This window comes from Marmota flaviventris, chromosome 6 (assembly GCF_047511675.1).
Source record: "Marmota flaviventris isolate mMarFla1 chromosome 6, mMarFla1.hap1, whole genome shotgun sequence".
Lineage (NCBI taxonomy): Eukaryota > Metazoa > Chordata > Mammalia > Rodentia > Sciuridae > Marmota > Marmota flaviventris.
The window spans coordinates 94,184,186-94,202,811 of NC_092503.1; the positions used below are offsets into that span (position 1 = coordinate 94,184,186).

Sequence of the window (18,626 nt, forward strand, 5' to 3'; positions counted from 1 at the left end):
TCCATTCTGCTTTCCAAATTGGCTGCACCAATTTGCAGTCCCACCAGCAATGTATGAGTGTAACTTTTTCCCCGCATCCTCGCCAGCACTTATTGTTGTTTGACTTCATAATGGCTGCCATTCTTATTGGGGTGAGATGCTATCTTAGAGTACTTTTAATTTGCATTTCTCTGAATGCTAGAGATGGTGAGCATTTTTTCATGTATTTGTTGATTGATTGTATATCCTCTTCTGAGAAGTTTCTGTTCAAGTCCTTGGTCCATTTGTTGATTGGGTTATTTGCTTTTTTGTTGTTTAACTTTTTGAGTTCTTTGTATACTCTAGAGATTAGAGCTCTATCTGATGTTTGAGGGGTAAAAATTTGTTCCCAGAATATAGGCTCCCTATTCACCTCACATATTATTTCTCTTGATGAGAAAAATCTTTTTAGTTTGAATTTGTCCCATTTGTTGATTCTTGGTTTTAACTCTTGTGCTATAGGTGTCTTATTAAGAAATTTGGGGCCTGCCCCCACGTGATGAAGATTAGGACCAACTTTATCTTCTATTAGACGCAGTCTCTGGTCTGATTCCTAGCTCCTTGATCCATTTTGAGTTGACTTTTGTGCATGGTGAGAGAAAGGGATTCAATTTCATTTTGTTGCATATGGATTTCCAGTTCTCCCAGCACCATTTGTTGAAGATGCTATCCTTTCTCCATTGCATGGTTTTAGCATCTTTGTCTAATATAAGGTAGTTTTAATTTTGTGGATTTGTCTCTGTGTCCTCTATTTTGTACCATTGGTCTACCAGCCTGTTTTGGTGCCAGTACCATGCTGTTTTTGTTACTATTGCTTTATAGTATAGTTTAAAATCTGGAATTGCAATACCACCAATTTCACTCTTCCTGCTTAGAATTACTTTAGCTATTCTGGGTCTCTTGTTTTTCCAGATGAATTTCATGATTGCTTTTTCCATTTCTGCAAGGAATGTCATTGGGATTTTGATGGGAATTGCATTGAACCTGTAAAGTGCTTTTGGTAGTATGGCCATCTTAATAATATTAATTCTACCAATCCATGAGCAAGGTAAATCCTTCCATCTTCTAAGGTCTTCTTCTATTTCTTTCTTCAGGGTTCTGTAGTTTTCATTGTATAGCTCTTTCACCTCTTTTGTTAAGTTGATTCCCAGGGTTTTTGTTTTGTTTTGTTTTGTTTTGTTTTGTCTTTTTGAGGATATTGTGAATGGAGTAGTTGTCCTCATTTCCATTTCAGAGAATTTGTCACTGATATACAGGAATGCCTTTGATTTATTGGTATTGATTTTATATCCTGCCACGTTGCTGAATTCATCTACTAGTTCTAGAAGTTTCTTGGTTGAATTTTCTGGGTCTGCTAGGTATAGGATCATGTCATCAGCAAATAGTGCTAATTTAAGTTCTTCTTTTCCTATATTTATGCCTTTAATTTCTTTCGTCTGTCTAATTGTTCTGGCTAGTGTTTCAAGAACTATGTTGAATAGAAGTGGTGAGAGAGGACATCCCTGTCTTGTTCCAGATTTTAGAGGGAATGCCTTCAATTTTTCTCCATTTAGAATGATGCTGGCATGAGGCTTAGAGTATGTAGCTTTTGCCATTTTGAGGTAATTTCCTGTTATCCCTAATTTTTCTAGAGTTTTGGACATAAAGGGATGCTGTATTTTGTCGAATGCTTTTTCAGCATCTATCAAAATGATCATATGGTTCTTATCTTTAAGTCTATTGATGTGGTGAATTACATTTATTGATTTCCGTATATTGAACCAGGCTTGCATCCCAGGGATGAATCCCACTTGGTCATGGTACACAATCTTTTTGATATGTTTTTGTATCCAATTTGCCAGAATTTTATTGAGGATTTTTGCATCTAAATTCATTAGGGATATTGGTCTGTAGTTTTCTTTCTTTGAGGTGTCTTTATCTGGTTTGGGAATCAGGATGATATTGGCCTCATAGAATGAATTTGGAAGTACTCCCTCTTTTTCTATCTCCTGAAATAGATTGTAGAGTATTGGTATTAGTTCTTCTTTAAAGTTCTTGTAAAACTCTGCTGTATATCTGTCTGGTCCTGGGCTTTTCTTGGTTGGTAGTCTTTTGATGGCTTATTCTATTTCCTCACTTGATATTGGTCTGTTTAGGTTGTTTATATCATCCTGACTCAATCTGGGTAGTTCATATGTCTTAAGGAATTTATCGATGCCTTCACTATCCTCTATTTTATTAGAGTATAGGGTTTCAAAATAATTTCTAATTATCTTCTGTATTTCTGAATTGTCTGTTGTGATGTTGCCCTTTTCATCCCATAAGCTAGTGATTTGAGCTCTCTCTCTTCTTCTCTTTGTTAGCGTGGCTAGTGGTCTATAAATCTTATTTATTTTTTCAAAGAACCAACTTTTAGTTTTGTCAATTTTTTCTATTGTTTCTTTTATTTCGATTTCATTGATTTCAGCTCTGATTTTAATTATTTCTTGCCTTCTACTGTATTTGCTGCTGATTTGTTCTTCTTTTTCTAAGGCTTCAAGGTGTAGTGTGAGGTCATTTATTTGTTGGCTTTTCCTTCTTTTAAGGAATGAACTCCATGAAAAAAATATGGAACGCTTCACGAATTTGCGTGTCATCCTTGCGCAGGGGCCATGCTAATCTTCTCTGTATCGTTCCAATTTTAGTATATGTCCTGCCGAACCGAGCACAAGAGAGAGAGAGAGAGAATTTATTAATATGTATTTTCTTTTTAGTTTTCGCCAGACACAACATCTTTGTTTGTATGTGGTGCTGAGGATCGAACCCGGGCCACACGCATTCCAGGCGAGCATGCTATCGCTTGAGCCACATCCCCAGCTCTCTGATTTTAATTATCTCCTGTATTCTACTAATTTTTTTGTTGGTTTGTTCTTTTTCTAGGGCTTTGAGATGCAATGTTGGGTCATTTTTGTTGTTGTTGTTGTTGAATTTTTCTTCTTTTAAGGAATTAACTCCATGCAATGAACTTTCCTATTAGTACTGCCTTCATAGTATCCCAGAGATGTTGTATCTGTGTTCTCATTTACCTCTACAAATTTTTAAATCTCCTCCTTGATGTCTTCTGCAATCCATTGTTCATTCAGTAGTGTATTATTTACTCTCCAGGTGTTGGAATTAGCTTTTATTTTTTATATTATCATTGTTTTCTAGTTTCATTCCATTACGATCTGATACAATGCAAGGTAGTATCTCTACTTTTTTGTATTTGCTAAGAGTTGCTTTGTGGCATAATATGTGGTCTATTTTAGAGAAGGATCCATATGTTGCTGATAAGAATGTGTATTTGCTCATTGAAGGATGAACTATTCTATATATGTCAGTTAAGGCTAAGTTATTGATTGTATTATTGAGTTCTATAATTTCTTTGTTCACCTTTTGTTTGAAAGATCTACCCAGTGGTGAAAGAGGTGTGTTAAAGTTACCCAGAATTATTGTGTTGTGGTCTATTTGACTCTTGAACTTGAGAAGAGTTTGTTTTATGAACATAGATGCTCCATTATTAGGGGTATATATAGTTATAATTGTTATGTCTTGTTGATGTATGGTTCCCTTGAGCAGTATGTAGTGGCCTTCTTTATCTCTTTTGGTTAACTTTAGCTTGAAATCTACTTTATTTAATATGAGGATAAAAACCCCTGCTTGCTTCCACAGTCCATGTGAGTGGTATTATTTTTCTCAACCTTTCGCATTCAGTCTGTGGATGTCTTTTTCTATGAAATGAGTCTCTTGGAGGCAGCATATTGTTGGGTCTTTTTGTTTTGATCCAGTCTGCTAGTCTATGTCTTTTGATTGGTGACTTTAGGCCATTAACATTCAGGGTTATTATTGAGGCATGGTTTGTATTCCCAGCCATTTTTGTTTATTTTTGTTAACTTTACTTGGTTTCCCCTTCGATTAGTTTTTCTTTTAGTGTAATACCTTTGTCTGCTGATTTTCATCATTTTTTTTCATTTGCTCTTCATGGAATATTTCACAGAGGACATTCTTTAGTGCAGGCTTTCTATTTGTAAATTCTTTTAACTTTTGTTTTTATTTCATCATCAAATCTAAAGCTTAATTTTGCTGAATATAATTCTTGGTTGACATCCATTTTCTTTTGGAGTTTGGTATATGTTGTTGCAGGATCTCCTGGCTTTGAGGATCTGGGTTGAAAAATCTGCTGAAATAGGAATTTGTCTCCCCCTATATGTGGTATGGTCCCTCTCTCTTGCAACCTCTAAGATTCTATCCTTATTCTGTATGTTAGGCATTTTCATTATAATGTGACTTGGTGTGGATCTGTTGTAATTTTGTACACTTGGCATCCTGTAAACCTATTGTATTTGATTTTCCAACTCACTCTTCATGCTTGGGAAATTCTCTGATATCATCTCATTGAAGAGATTGTGCATTCCTTTGGTTTGGAACTTTGCACCTTCCTATATCCCAATAACTCTTAGATATGGTCTATTGATGCTATATATAACATCCATAATTCTTGGATGTTCTGTTCATGGTTTCTTACTATCTTCACTATGTGGCCAACTTTATTTTCCAGATTGTACCCCCCCCCCTTTTTTTCATTATCTGATGTTCTGTCCTCTAAGTGATCTAGTCTGTTGGTGATGCTTTCTATTGAGATTTTTATTTGGCTTATTGTTTCCTTCATTTCAATTGTTTTTTGCCAGAGTATCTATCTCTTTCTTGAAGTAATCTTTTGCTGCCTGTATTTGCTCTCTTATCTCTTTGTTGGAGTGATCAATTTTTGCCTGTATTTGCTCATTTAAGTCATTCTTTAATTCATAGATCATTTTAATTATGAACCTTCTGAACTCCTTCTCTGACATTTTATCAACTTTGCTGTCCATGGGTTCTGTTATTGTTGTATCCTGGTTTGTTTGGGGCACTTTCCTCCCTTGTTTTTTTCATATTGTTTATGTGTCTTCCTTTCTTGCAGTGTGGATCTGAGATATTACAGTTTCTACTCTATAATCTTCTGGTATCCATGCAGATTATCTGTTCACCTTGATGTTAGGCTTCCAGACCCTGCAGCTGTCCCTCAGTGTATGCTACAGCAACTAAAGGTGGTGACTCAAGATAGCATTGGAGGTGTCCCAAGATGGGTGCAGGTCTTTTAGAGATGGGTCTGAAGGGTTGGGCTTACACTGTCTTTGGGATGCCTGCCCTTAGATGCAGCTGCTTCTAGGCCCTGTCTGTTGTAAAAGGTAGAGGCTACTGCATGGGGAAGGCTATGGCGATATCTGCAGTGTCCCAAGATGGAAGCAGGTTAAGCCTGGGTTCCCAGGAGGAAGGTGAGGTAGGGTGGTGGACTAATACCTACCCTGGGCCTGGCAGGTCTGCGGAGGCGGTCCTGTGCCAGAGTCTGAGCTCCAGCGGGTGTCTGCTGGTAGCGGGATAGACCCAGGCCTACCCTGGGCCTGGGTCCCAAGCAGGTGGGCAGAGGCAGATTTGGCTGAATCTGTATTTTTGTCAATTTCCTAGCAATTTATCTGTAAAACTAATTAAGAACTACTAATTGAGACTAAAATCATGGTAAGTTACAGTCATGCTTTATGTCTTTCTATCCTAAAGACCAACCTGTGGCCTGTGTCAGGACTTCATAAATATTTTTTGAATGCCTGAATGGATAAGCAAAAGTATGAATATGTCAAAGAAAAGAGAAATTACTTCTGGCCACTGTGTCATTAAGATGATGACACTGAAATCGTCCTTAGATTATGAGAAGAATGTCTAATTTTCTGCCCCAAAAGAGTCAAGCACAGAGGATTGATTCTCATGGAGCAGCCATGAGACAATGGACATAAATTTTTTAATTGGAGAACATCCAGCTTTTCAACCTACACCACAAAAAGAAGCAGCCTACTTGTCCAGAATTGAGGTCTACCCTAATACCATTGAATTACTTAGTACCTTGCAGAAAAAAAGCATTACTACTGAACTACAAAAAAGACTTAATTGTTATTTATGAAACATAATTCCTGATTAAGGTAATGGAGGATATTAGATTTTCATTTATAAACTACACATAAGTTGGTATTAATTTAGCTATGTCATTTAGCATAAGACCCAAATGGAAAGAGAGGCAAATACAAATCCAATAAAAATGGAAGAGCTCCATGTAGCCAATATAACGTTTTTATAGGACTAATGCAAAAATAAACAACTTGAAGATATGTCATTTCCATGATCTTTAATAAAGTATTTCAATTTGATATGTAATATTTTATAGCAAAGTCACATTTTAAAATAATAATATCCTCAAGGGAAAAAAAAAAGAAGACTTCTCTGTTCTAAGAATTTACATGGCATTTTTTCATTATGTTAATAAAGAGTATTTGATATTAAATGTAAAAATATGTTCAAGGTGTTCCTATTTGACCCACTTAAGATTTCAAAAATCAGGATTTGATCGACTGTTTGAAAAGTAAATTTGACATGAAAGAAGCCTTTAAAAACTTATAAAATTAGTTCGTATTTTTGCTCAAGAATCAAACTAGACCAAGGTTTATTTAAATAAGATATTTAAGAATAACTTAACATAGAATAAAGCACACAATCTCAAGTGCACCCCATGAATTTATACATGTGTGTACACCCTAGTAACCACAACCCAGATCAGGATGTACAGTACTCCCAGCATTCTGCATGGCTGCTTTAGGTCCCCTGACAGCCCACACCCTCTGTTGCAAAGGTAACAAAAGGTAATCTCTAGTCAGGAGATTTTTGAAACTAAATATAAGTGAAAAGTTTTCTGTAAGAGAAACTTCAGATATCTTTGGCTGTTTTTTATTTAATTATAGAAGTTTCACATGTATCTCCTCAGTAGTAAGAACACTTTAGGAACTTGTTTCTTAAAAGAAAAACATTATACTCTGTAGTTTATTATTTCACCTATTATTTCATATAGTTTCATTTGTTAATTCCTTTAACAGATATTCCTTGGGTAAGCATTGTGTGCCAGCTACTGTCCTGGGCTGGGCAAACATGGTTCCTCAGAACACAGTAAGGATTCTGCTCTCGTGGAGTTCACACTCTAGATAGAAGATGAACACATCAATATGCAATTGAATAAACTAGTAAAAAATGAAAGCATTTCAAGTGTCACCAGTTTTAATAAATATACTAAGAGTTATGAAATTAAGGATGAGCAGTCAGAGCCTACACAGGATGACAGACTCTTCTTGGGATAACATGTAGTCTGAGACTTAACAAGGGAAGAGCCCTCAGTTATGCAAATCATACAAAGAGGAAAAACACTTCTAGGCAAAGCACATAAGACCTAACTGGGAACCAAACACAGAAGGTTCACAAAACAGAGATCAGGGACATAGTTTTGGCTCCCTGGCAAGAAAGCAGAGATGGTAGCACAAGGTCAGACACAAGCAACTTATTGACAGTGATCATCACAAGGAGCAAGTATTGGACAAAAAGAAAGAAAGAAAGAAAAGAAAACAGGGGGAAAGCCAATGGGAAAAGGGTTATAGAGTCACTATTATTGGGATTCTGTTCTGCTGGACCTTGTGAGAAGCCTATCATTGGCACATTCTGACCTTCACACATACAGTTCCCTGTTTGAAACACTCCCCAATATCCACCTAGCCCAATTTCTCACTTCTTTTTTTTTTGTAACTGATGCATGCTAATTATGTAGAATAGTGGGTATCATTGTGGCATATTCATACATGTGTTATAATATAATTTGATCTGTTTCACTCCCCACCAATTCCTTGCTTTTTAATTTAATTATTAATTCCACTGAAAATGCTCCCTTGATCACCCATTTAAAATAGGCCCTCCTGTGTTCTGCAGCACCATGTGATATTCTTTTTTAGTACTTAACATAATTTGTCATTTTAGATTTATCCACTTAATTCCTTAATTTTCCTCATTCAGATTACAAATACAATGCAAAATGAGACTATATCTATTTTATTCGCCCTAGGGTTACAGTGCCTGGCAGTAACATGGCTTAGGGAAGAAGTCCAGTAAATGTTGGGTGGATGAATGGATGAGAAGGACTGAAGATAAAAGTAACCAGCTCTGATTGAAGCATGGCAGAATGGGTCAAAGGCCTTCCCCTTTTCCCCACATGGAGGCTTATAGGACATCTTTAAGGAACTTCAGTGCAAAATCAAATGCAACATGATAGTCCTGCCTTTAGAAAATGCTGTATCCCTGAAAAATATTTGTATAAAGCCATTTACTGGAAACTCCGGTGAAATCTTTTGCAATAAGATGTAGTATCCCTTAAATAGTCCGTTTTATACATCATGATCTTCATACCTACAGGCTTCCCAAGAGAATGGAGACAGTTACTAACACTATTTGGGGGGATAAAATGACTGCTGAAGAACTTCCAGAGTAGCTAGTTCTTTTGTTCTTTTTAAAAAGAGATTACTTGATTTTAGATATCAGAGGGTTGAAAGTGGCTGCAGGTTCTTTTCAGTGTGTATCTTTTTTCTAGTTCAAGAAGCTAAATGGGTTTGGGAAAATGCTGACATAGTATTAATAATATAAGTTGTGTCTTGTCTTTAAAAATCCTGTAGAATAGTAAAACTTCTAAGTCCCAAGGATAGCAATGATATAACTAAAGTTCTGTTTTTCGACCCAGGTTTCTTTTTCTTTTTTCTTACTTTTATTAGATTTAAAAGCAACTGAAACAAGTCAATATTTCCTTACCCTTTTTGCTCTTTAATGTAGATAAAACTTATGTCAAAACTTCAACTCAACTATATGATTAATGGAAATAACATCTTCAGGCTGAAGACTAATATTTTGCATATATGTGCCACAGGGTGGGAAATAAGAAGGATTAACTTTAAGGAACATGAGTTCAGAAATGAATTTCAACTGAAGATTGAATAAATTCTGAGAAAAAAATGTATTCAAATGTGTCTGTTCAAGTACCATTTTAAGTTGCTTAGAAATTTTTTATTCAGTTTGAACTGGAAAGTTTGCATTATAACCCATCTATGTTACTTGCCAGAAAATGTAACTTTTAAAACCAGAAAATAGTTCAAAACAATAAAACAAAACTTCAAATGAATCTTACTTTTAAAATAAAAAAAGAAAATAGAAGTTCTCTCTGGCATTCAGAGATCTGCTTGATGCCATGACATGTCTCAGAAGAGGTTTTCTGAACCCAATAGGTAATCCCTTTCCAAGCCAGTTCTATTTCTGTGCAATAGTGAGCCTAGCAGTTTTGGATTTGTTGAGTAAAGCAATTTAGGAATTGCTTCCTGCAGATGGAGATGCATTTTATAGTGAATCATTGGAGCTTTAAAAATAACAAACTGCTGTAAAAGAAGCTTAAAATGATCCCCCAAATCGTGAAATCTTATCTGGCCCATCTGATGGAGCAATTGAGGGGAAAGAAACTAATTGAAACTATTGAAACAGCAGGGAAAGTTGACTGTTCTTCTTCTTCTTCTTTTTTAATCCATTTAACGTAAAAGAAAATTGTCACATCTAATAGAGTGTAAAAAAAAAAAAAAAAGTGTTAACTAGGTATAAATGCCTTTTAAAACTGTCCTTCTCCATCCATAAGGTCACAGAGCTGAGAAGCTTGCCTCCAGCAGAAGTTCCCTTTGATGAGGGCTGGCCATTGTACAGGGTTTTCAAAGAAATAGCACTGTCCATTCTAACGTCACATCAACTGACTCCAAGAAGAAATTCAGTCTTTTCCGGTGCAAAGAAGTTCCAAACTAAAACTTTTAATTGAAAAGGCCTGAAGCCACTTTCAATCTCTTGTATTTTAAAACTCAAATTACTCTTTTTAGGATTAAAAAAGAAAAAAAAAAGGTGGGGGGGAAGAAGCTCATTATTTCAAAGGCAGAGAAGAAGGGATTTATTTTCAGTAGCTCCTTTGTCAGGGATGCTGTTTCCAGTTCTCCAATCTTAGTATCCCAGTTTCATCAGCATAACACAAAATATCCCTCTAAGATCATACCCTAAATATGTGTATATTTGAACCCTAATATGATAATACCACAGTTGTATTAAATAGGTAAAATTGTTAAATAGTTAAAATAAAATCACAGCCTTTCTACTTCACAATTAGTTTAAAATGAGAAATCTTTGCATTTAATTAATACATTTGGAATAACAATAGGCTAAGGGAAATAGAGGGTGATCATCCCCCAGGTGTCTGGGACTGTTCCAGTTGACTCCTATTGTCCTAGCATCCTGTCCCTTCTAACACTCTTTCCAGAAGTTTCATTTTATAAAGACTCATCATCATAATCATTTTAAATAAATGCATGAAAATGAGTTGGGTGGTTTTTGTCCAGCCATTTGTCCTTGATAGACATAGCATTCATCTTCATGACTGTGCCCAAGAAGCTAACCAAAATGTCCTCAGGAAGAACAGATATTTCATAATTATGTAATCCATGGCAATTGCACTTATGAGATTATGTATTCCTTTAAACGTAAAAACAACTCTACCACACCATGTCACTATACACATGATATCTTTCCATTTAGTGATAACAAAAATACAATGTGTAAGTATTTTTAGTGCAAACATCCTTGTTTCACTATAGAGTAAATAGCTGGTTTAGCACTTTAAATACTTAAGGTATTGGAGTCAAAGTTTTCTCTCCTTCAGTTATCTCTCTCCCTCTACCAACTAGCATTATCATCCATGGGTTCTCTTAATTTTAATCAAAATCTGCTTATATTTATAACATTTCTACATAGCACATTTTTAGCACATCTGTGGATGCTTCAGATAATATGCATAACAATGAACTCATTATATTCTACCCCTACTTTCTAAATGTGTATTCTTTAGTTCCAAAATGGCACCAAAATCTACTCAATTGCCCAACCAGAAACCAAACATCAAGATAAAGAGACATTTTTCCTCCTGAACATCTCTCATATCATTTCTGTCCATTCCTATTTCCACTGAGTTTATCTATAGTTGTTCTTGAATTTCTGCACATAACTCAGGGTCTGGTCAGGAGTCAGCTCAATGGCACAGAACTTTTCCAGCATGAGCAAGGTCTTGGTTTTGGTCCCATGCACTGAAAAAAAAAAAAAAAGTAATTAATACCAGGTGATTAACTTTTAAGAAGTAAAGGATACATTAAAGATTTCAGGTGTAGTGTAGTGGATATAGGAAGACATTCCTATCACTAGGGCTGAGAAAGAGAACCCAAGGAAGGAACAAATTGGAAAACACACACATACACCCACAAGCTGGTACTAAGGCATGTCAGGGAGATTGTGGTCATTGGATGACAGTTCACTGAAGAGCCTCAGGCCAGGACTGGAAGGAGAAAGCTATGCATTGGAGTGCTAAAGAAACTTACTAGGAAGCCACTTTCTGGGCACTCCTGAAACTCACTGGAAGCTGCCCTATAGGGTATTAGGGAGCTCACTGAGAAATCACCCACAGTAGTGCTCCTGAACTTGGTAGAATTCTGCTCACCACAGCACTTGTAAAACTGTTTAGACCACCCACTAGTGGGCAGGAAAGCTCCCTAAAAAGCCTGAAGGGCAAAGGAGCTGCTGAAAATTGCTGGGAATCTGCCCACTAGGGCACCTGGGATTCTAGCTGGGATTTCAGATGGGGCATGGGCCAATTCTCTTCCTGCAGAAGTTTTGCAGAGTCTTGCTGGAGGGCGAGCATAACTGAGTTTTCTTCACATGCCTCCAACATAAGTAAGAAGAGAGGGAAGTACACCACTCCCATGGAAGAAAAAAACGCTTTTTCAGCGTCATACTAATAAAGCTTAACATCCTTTTAGTTGGCAAAGGGTCATTTTTGTACCACAAAGAAGGGAAGTAAAAGGTGGATCTGGACCTGAGAGACAGTAAATTAATAACTGATACACTCTGTTCCAGATTTACTGCTCTCTACTATATTTTCCATACTGTAGTCCTAAAATGATAGTTCTAAAACACAGTATGATTACTTCCCTAACCAAAACCCTTTGATGCCTAATGCTCACTGATAATTGATGCTCAAATTCTTAACAAGGTCAGAGTCATCTTGTATCTCAACTCAGTCCTACTTATGCTCTATGCTTCAAATACATTGCTCTGATTGAAGTGGATGGAACAAATGATGTGTTGAAGGAGAAAAGGAATCAAAGCCAAAATTAATGAAAATATCTTGCCAGATAAGTTTGCATTGTTATTTAGGATAATGTAAATATGTAGTCTATGCTACAGGGAGGAAGCCCCATGATATGAAGATCTACACTAGGGCCAAAAACAAGAAAATGATCTCTTGCATGGTAGTAAATATTGAGTGGTGAATTTGATTTTGTTTCTTATAATTAGCCCCCTAAACTTGTGTCTGGGATTTAGAATTATAATCTAAATAAATCATGTGGTTTCGATAGGTGGCATTATACATCTTGCCCATTAGTAATCTCTGGTGTACATTGCTCAACCCCACTGATTCTATATAAGAAATTTGGGACAATTCCAAAGGTCACCTTCTTGTCCTCAGTGACAGAAAACACATACATTAAAGGCAAGCCAGCTGAATCAATGTATTTATAGGCAAGAAATCTAAATTTCTTTCTTTCTCTTTTCTTTATTAGAAAATTATAGCTATACATAGCAGTTGGGTTCATTTTGACAAAATCATATATGCAAGAAATTTGATTCAATCCCCATTCTCCCTCACCTTACCTTCCCTACCCTTTATTCCCTCCCCCTCCCCCCAATCTCCTTCCTGTATTCTATTAATCTTTCTTTTGTTCCTCTATTTATTTATTTTTGATTGGTGATTTCTATGTATACATAAAGGTAGAATCACCTGTGGTGTTTTCCATATATGCATATAACATGATTTTATTAAATTCATTTCCTGTTTCCTCCCCTTTCCTGTCCCTCCACCCTCCCTTTGATCTACCCTATATTTTTGTGATATCTAACCCCCCTTAACCAAAAGTTGAAGCATAAAAATTCAATGGCAGAAAGAATGTGGAATAGTGAGAAATTGCAAAAACTTACATTTCTCATTGCAAATTCAACCTGGGAATGAAGCCATACCCACAAAGAATGTTCATAAATATGTACCTTTCTAGAGAATTGGTATTTACTATTCCTTGTGTTTCTAAGGAATACATTTTCTATGCAATTTTGTAACTAGATCTTAATATCTAAAAGGAATAACTATAACATTGTATGCTGTGTGTTTTACCTTCCTGACAATAGGTGAATCCACCATTGTGAGATATGATTAGAAGTTGTATGTATGTGAACATTATTAAAGTCAAGGGAATGGGTTGTTGGCTTAAATATTTTAAGATAATTTTGTTTCTTGATAATATGAGTTAAAATAGCATATTCAAAAGCTTAGTCTTAAATAGCTTCCAAATAGGCACATAATCTTTACAGGATATTACCTGGGAGCTCCTGAGCTTCATAAACATATTATTTACTGATTCTGTTATATTAAATTCCACCCAAATTGCACTTACCATTCATGAGACTGGAGACTGGCTAATTTTGCAATGAGAACAGAGGCACAAATTCTATTATGAAATTGTTGTTTCAGCACAAAACCTAATCATAAGACTCTAAGATAATTTTTATTTGGAGGAGGTAATTTTTTTCTTAATTGCTAAGGATCAAACCTAGAGCCTCACACATGTTAGGCAAGTAAGTGCTCAATCACTGAGCTACAAACCCAGCCCTTGGAGGCAATAATTTTAGAAATTGAAATGATACATTCATTCAGTGAAAAATTACTAATGAATTATTTAATTTTGTCACTTGTCATTAATCCACACCTCATCCTTCTTCTGCAGCCCACTGCACCAGATTTCATCACATTGCTCTTATCCTACCACTTACTCATTCAGAATCAACTAGTTATGTGCTTCATCAATGCCTCTTTCCCTAGCATATAATGGGCAACTGATAATGCCAAACAGTGTGCTGGGCACATTCTTTTACAGATCCCATTTAACTTGTTTTGATAAATGATTACTTTCACCATGTTAGCTCCCCCTTTGGGGTTTGAAAATTTTTGAGGCTTCTCCCTTGAAAGCAAAATTTTTACTCCATTTCATAAGGACTAAAGAGTCATAAAGCAAAAGACAGGGAAAAGATGTCTCTTCTTGGACAGGAAAAAAAAGGGAGAAGGAATTTCATCAAAATAGAGAAACATCAGTGGATTATACAAAGGGGATGAAGGGAGAGGACAGAAGGATGAGGAAAGGGAAGAACTGTGTAATGAATCTGACCAAACTTTCATGTGTACATAAACGAATGTCCCACACTAAATCCCAACATCAAGTATATCCACAGGAAACTAATTTTAAAAAAACTATAAATAAATTTCAGAAAGATCAGTAGAATAGAGGGAGGGGACCAAGGGCATGAAGAGGGGTAGTGCAGGGGACAGAATTAGAGAAAATTATATTTCATGCTTTTGTGATTATGTCAAAGTATATCCTAATATTATATACAACTAAAAAGAATGAATTAAAATTTCAAAAAAATAAAAAGAATATCTCTTCCTGGATAGACGGTCCCAATACTTTTGCTGGAATGGAAATCTAATCATCTTTTTTCACCAATGAAAACTTCTCTGTGAAAGGAACCATGGTTTTAAGAGGAGGGAAGGGAGAAAAGGAGAGGAGAAAAAAGGAAGAGGAAAGAGAGAGAGAGATTTTTAACATAAATTCAATTTTTCCTCATGAAACACCTACAAGATTGCATTGAACATAACCTAGAATAGGAAGAAAAAAATATGTTTATGTTGTTTGTAAATTCTCCTGGTTTTATGTACTATGACTTCTTATATGATTTCAGCACATATATGATTCCATAATTTACCTCTTTGTTTCTGCCTTTAATAAAAATCTTTTCATATTTAAAAAAAAAATAATCTTGTATCAGGACATTTTCCCTGAGCTCTCTGTTCATGGGTATATTAAATAGACAGTGTTTTTCCAAGCTCACTTTCTAGGCCACCATGAGACAATTTTGGTTTTCATTTTTCTATCATTTTCATGCTTGGCTACTTTTTTAAAAAGTTAAAAAAAGAAAATTGTTGAACATAGTGATGCTTCCTCCTGCAGAAAGTAGTAAGCACTTAGGTAGCTCCCCAAGAAACAGACAAAGGAAAGCTGTCCATGGTGCTGGATCTCAATCTCCATACACAGCTGACAGCTCCTCCAACAAGAATTCAAGAATTGTGAGGAATATTCCTGTGGAGGAGGGGAGGAACTGCTCTGTAATTAGTGGACTCTGTGATGTTGTGAAATTCATGAAAACAGAATGAAAGCTTGACTGGAATCACAGCTACTTGGGATCTTATTTGCATTCTCTCTTAAGCCTGCAGTGCTATAAATAGAAAAGTCTATACATAGTGATGAGTTGTTTCCACCAATAGTGATTTTATGTTTTAGAAACATCTAGAGACATTACTCGTAAGAATCCATTTCTGCACACTTTCCCACTGAGAATCTCCCTCTCTTGACACTGCAGGTGGCCAACTTTGAAATCTGCTAATGACACATTAGATACAAAGAATGCAAGAAGAATTATTATTCTTTAAGCTAATATGTGCAGAAATCCTTTTAGTTCTAGAAGATTTCCTGGCATCTGGCTATGTTATATAAAAACCGGGCACCTCTTCTAAACCAACATTTTTTATTTTTTTAATTAGCTAATTTTTTCTAAAAATAATTTTAATACCCATAGAAACTCAATGACAGTCACTCAATATGCTTACCATACTGTAGACTCATAATCTAATATTTGGCAGTTAAAGTGCCAAAACATATAGATGTTTACATATATTTAGATGCATGGTATTTTTTTAAACTAAGCTTTAAACCAACTAAGTGAATGGTTTCCTCCTTCATGTTATAGTTAAGTATAATTGTATATGAAGCAGACTACATATTGTGCTAGTAAAGCAAAAGCTCTCTAATCTTTGTACCTTGATATAGAAATATCTTGTTTTCAGATATATATTAGTAAAAAGTTAAAATATAGTCCAAAGAGTAATAAAATTATAATACCCTGGCATCATGCTAAGAACTCAATAGTAACGAATGCCCATTAAATTTTACTCTTAAAAAGAAAAGTTGTCCCAGGGGGTTGCCCTTAAACTTAAAGTAAACTATACAAGAGGATTACCTGATGACTTTAAAAATACAAAATCTTGGCCTCACCCCAGAACTTCCAGATCAGAATCTCAGGAGAGCAGAGGAATATGCACTTTAAAATCCACAGAGAGAACTCTCTAGTAACATCTGTGATTGGACCACAGATAAGCCTCAAAAACTGCTTTCGTAGGAATTCACATGTTACAGAGCTGAAGTTTCAAATTCTTGCTGCATCTACATTTCTTTTTTACATATGCTGTGTGTTACAGAGATTTATTCATGTATTCCCCAAAGACTATAGAAGTGAGTCTTACTAACTTTCTGGCACATGGCTCTATCTATAACATATGTGTACAGGAAATATTGCTTGAAAGAAACTGGCAAAAAATATGGTATTCTGGTGCACAGGTAAAAACTTCACCAACAACTGGATTCTTTCCCAGACCTACTTTTTATTCATAAAAATGTCACAACTTCCTCAGAGAGGGATTTGTACTATAGTTTCTATGTGGTTTGCTGTTCTTATGAAGGATGAAATTTTTAAAACTTTCTCATATAAAAAATGTACATTTCATGTGATTACATTCTCATATAACTTGTTATACTAAATAGTACCAAACAAATTCTCAGCAATGTCTCAACAAGATAAACTGGGCAAAGAAGGATGATATTGTTTCAATCACTATTTCTGAAAGTCTACTGTTTTATATACAATCCATCAATGGGTATTCCTTTTTCTTGTCAGTGTTACCTTCTGCTTCAGGATGTGGAAAAGCATCAAAGTGGCTTAAGTGACAGAGAAAATCTCTGAGTTTGTAGCTTCTGAATAAGTTGGATCTAGAAATGGGGATCTTTGGCAAGATATGGATAGAAGAAACCATTAGATTCACATGTGGTACAGTCAGTAGCAAAAATAGATTTTAAAAAATCTACTGGTGAAATATCTGGCACTCTAGTCTTTTGAAACTTGAAGGTGTAATTCAAAGTGAAGTACACAGAGATGCCATCATCTGGAAGAATCTTCAATGGTTAAAATTAACAGTCACTAATGAAAGGCTGAGGGACATCAAGATGGGACAAAGGGCTGTACACTTGCCCTTAGAGAGCCAGAAAAGGTGATTATCTCTATCCTTGAACTATTTTCTATAAAACCTATATTTCCCTCTCCACTATATCTGCCTACTGATGCACAAATAAACACAGTTGTCACCACACAAATTAATACAACCAACTTCTCACAACATCTGATGAAAGCAAAAAGGAAAGGAGACTTGGTTTACCAATAGGACATAAAAATCATGCTGTCCTTGGTTTTTAACAGAAAAGCACCTTTTCTGCACCTCAAATCTATTAAGATCTATGTGATCAAAGCACTTAATTAGTGTTCAGATTGGTTTGATTTTCAGATATGTGCTATTCTCCTTTGTCTTGAAAAAAAGTTAATTTGTTATACTCCTAGACATTATCCTAGAATGGAAATCACCATCATAATACTGATCTTTAACTTTTTCCCCAACCTTGAAAACCTATGTGATTTTATATGTTCACTACGTGAAACTGCTATGAAATTGCCCTGAAAGTTATAAAAGGAATAAATTACTGATGGCTTAGAGGATTAGCCTGTGCATTTGTAAAATCCAAGGGTCTCCAAGACTTACATGCCAACAAAGCTAGCTTTTCCTGTTATCTGATACATAAACTTTCTCCATAGCACTTTATCCCACTAACACAAAGAATTAATATAAAAATAAAAACATTTTTAGAAAAGCAAACCTTTTCACAATTCACTTAAATACTAGTTAGTATAGAAGAAATGGTCCTTTCCTGTGAGCAACTTTATTTTGGATTAAGAGAGAACTGAAAAGGAAAAGACCACACAGATGAAAATAGCAAGAGAGAAATACCATGGTATAGGCAAGACTACAACCAGATTAGGAGGCTGAATAATAAAGACAAAATATGCTATCTTTCTAATTATGGAGGCTGGTTCTGACAACTATCTTTAAGAGCTAACAATCAGGTTGAAAGGTAAGATGTAACAGGGGAAAAAATAAAGATCCACATATGGCAAGGTGTGTGGACTAAGGAAATAATGAGAGAGAAAGGGGAGAAAAGAACATCCATATTGAATGAAATTCATATTATTGAAAATGGCAAAAAAAATTCAAACTAGCTTAAAAACATAAAAAGAGGGTAGACTATGTATATTCAAGTAACTACACAGTAACAGCTGATTCTGCTGCCCAAATAATGTCATCAGTAACCTCTCTCCCCAAATCACCCCTATTTTCCTTGCTAGGTATTATCTATCTACTCTTAGCCAGGCTTTCCCTCTGGATGAGCAAATGCCACTAGCAGCTTCAAAAGAGCACTCTCCACAGGCAGCCTGGTGTGCCCCATGTACCCATCTTGCACACTGTGAGTGGTAGCAAGAATAGAGTCTGCCCCTTGTAGACAACATGGCTGAGAATGATGGATGGGTGGGTCCTGCCAAGGAAACTG

The 18,626-nt window shown here is 35.7% G+C and overlaps 1 protein-coding gene and 1 non-coding gene across 2 annotated transcripts in view; one reads left to right on the forward strand and one right to left on the reverse strand.

The window, feature by feature from the left end:
* Eys (eyes shut homolog) overlaps positions 1–18,626 on the forward strand; it is a 1,581,889-nt gene that overhangs the window by 1,412,164 nt on the left and 151,099 nt on the right.
* Positions 2,599–2,705, reverse strand: LOC114095128 (U6 spliceosomal RNA). The gene has a single exon (XR_003583198.2). It is a non-coding gene; the product is annotated as a U6 spliceosomal RNA (small nuclear RNA).